We start from the raw sequence: 2,197 nt of genomic DNA on the forward strand, positions 1-2,197 counted from the left end.
AGCTCCTCCAATCGCTCTACAAAAGCTAGCGGGTCTCGTCCACCGTCATATTTTACTGACCACTTCCTTACCTGGTCGATGATAGGTGCAAACGTGTGGATCGGTGCCTGATTCTCGGGGTTGGCTGTACCTGCGTTCGGCTCGACGGTTGTTGTCGGCGGGTACTGCAAAATTGGTGGCTGATGTGATGGCAGCTGGTGCTGGTGTAGCGGTACCGCCAACTGTCTCTGTGTCGTGTTTTCCATAGGAGTAGTCGTACTCCCCGTACGTTCATCCGGTGGTACTGGCGTCTTCTCCTCCTCGTCTTCCGAGGCAAGCTCGTTGTCTCTGTTGGTGATTCCCATCGCCTGGAATTTGGCATAGATCTCTGGGTCAGTGTGCGCCTTGGCCGCCAGCGCCCTTATGCGCTTGCGTATTTCTCGGGCGGTACCCGCGCACTCGATTCCCAATTCCTGTGCGATGGATACTAGTTGCTCCTTGGGTATATCATCTAGCCATACTGTGTTGATTACTTTCGCCATTTTGTTCGTATCAAACATATAATAATTTTTCCTTTACACGCGTACGATCTACCAAGGGTCCCTGCTCGGGCGCCAATTGTAACGAAGCGTTTTGCTTGCCCCGATGCTTCTTCTAAAATGCTGGGGTATACTCGCCGTGTCCAGGGTTCGTTACAAAGAATTTGTAGTTTCGGGCTCTGGTAGATCGTAATTTATTATTTAATTTTTCTTAATCTCTATAAAAGAACATATAACAAACAATAATTTGGAACATTCGGTAGCGTCACTTGCAAAGACTGGGTAACGGCTCCTTGTCCCGTTATGAGCCCGTTAGGCTTTAGTGGCGTGACTTTGGTACTGGTGGGCAGCGATCTGCTGACGCCGCTGAGTGGCGCGCTGCTGGCGTCTATAAGCGGTGTTCTGGCCGCGTCAGTATGTAGTGCTCTTGCAAGGTGGGTTACGCTCTGGTCTTGCCGGTGAATGGCGTTCTAACAACGCTGATGAGTAGCGCTCTGGTGACGCCGGTGTATAGTGCTCCGGTGACGCCGGTGTGTAGTGCTCCGGAGAGTAGCGTTCCAGTTGCGTCGAGATGTAGCGCTCTCAGCAATGCAGGTGAGGCGTACCGATGAGTGGTACTTTGGTGGCGCCGGGAGTGACGTTTTACTCGCGCCGCTGGGCGGCGTTCTGGCGACGGTGATAAGTGGCGCTCTATTCGCGCCGGAGAGTATCGCGCTAATGACGCCGTTGATGCCGCTCTGCTGACGGCGGTGAGAACCGGTCTTGTAAGCGCTGTCGACATCCCTCTGTTAACGGCGGAGCTGACTGCGGGCGAGCGGGTGTCGCCCGCACGCGGTGCCAGGAGAGGCTGTGGTGAGAGCGTGTGTAGCTTGTGGCGCTGCCACTGGGAAGGTGACGTCCAGCCCGACACTAAAGCCGATGCAGAAGAAATCACCTTACCAGCAGCTGTTGCAGAAGTGGAATCAAGCCCGACACTCGAGCCGGTGCAGATGAAGTCACTTCTTGCCAGTAGCCGTATGTTCACGACCACAGTCTCGTGCTGACTGACTGGTTTCTTGTCGTGCTACTCTTTTAATAGGCTATGTGCTTGATGTTGCGTGGTCGCGCAGCTACATGTTGCTGTGTGATGTTGTGTTGTCATGTCGAGTGTTGCTACGACTTGTGTTGCCGTGGTTTGCTGCGGGCCAGTTGCGCTGACTTGTGTTGCTGTGGTGTGACTGGTTTGGTTGGTTTGGTTGGTAGTGCGGGAGTTTGTGTGGGCTAAATTCTCTGGGGACATTTAGTCCTCACACTCCCCCCCTACTTGGCGGTCTGGAACTCCCCTGGCTCTTGGGTGGATGTGCGCGCCCCAGTGGTGTACGGTTACCCGGTAGTCTTTCGTGCTGAACCTCAGCCGGGGTTTGCATGCGCGTGAGGTGATAACTCTGAGGCTCCGACGGATTCTGTCCGCTATTGTCGGGAACTGGTCTAATGCCGGTCCCTCTGCGTCGGTGATGAGGATTCTTATTCCCTCTGGTGGCACTGTCGGCTGTTCCTCCATTCGGGATACGGGCTGCTGAGGGGATAGGGATGACCTGGTTAGTGTTTGTGCTGGTGTAGTCGATGGATGGTGGATTGGTAGTGGAGCGTGCGACGGTGAAGCGATCATAGTGGTTGATTCGGCCGGTGATGGCGGCAGT

General features: G+C 54.5%; 1 protein-coding gene and 1 long non-coding RNA gene across 2 annotated transcripts in view; one reads left to right on the top strand and one right to left on the bottom strand.

Annotated features, from left to right (window-relative positions):
* Positions 1-1,181, top strand: part of LOC108369106 (uncharacterized) — a 1,936-nt gene extending 755 nt beyond the window's left edge. Inside the window, exons 2-3 of the long non-coding RNA XR_001848461.1 lie at positions 195-197; positions 1,067-1,181. This is a non-coding gene — a long non-coding RNA (uncharacterized LOC108369106). The remainder of the gene's footprint in view (positions 1-194; positions 198-1,066) is intronic.
* Positions 1-2,197, bottom strand: part of Lgr1 (Leucine-rich repeat-containing G protein-coupled receptor 1) — a 423,583-nt gene that overhangs the window by 311,622 nt on the left and 109,764 nt on the right. The window lies entirely within an intron of this gene.

Source organism: Rhagoletis zephyria, unplaced genomic scaffold (assembly GCF_001687245.7).
Source record: "Rhagoletis zephyria isolate East Lansing unplaced genomic scaffold, Rhagoletis_zephyria_1.1 Rzeph_scaffold_00056, whole genome shotgun sequence".
Classification (NCBI taxonomy): Eukaryota; Metazoa; Arthropoda; class Insecta; order Diptera; family Tephritidae; genus Rhagoletis; species Rhagoletis zephyria.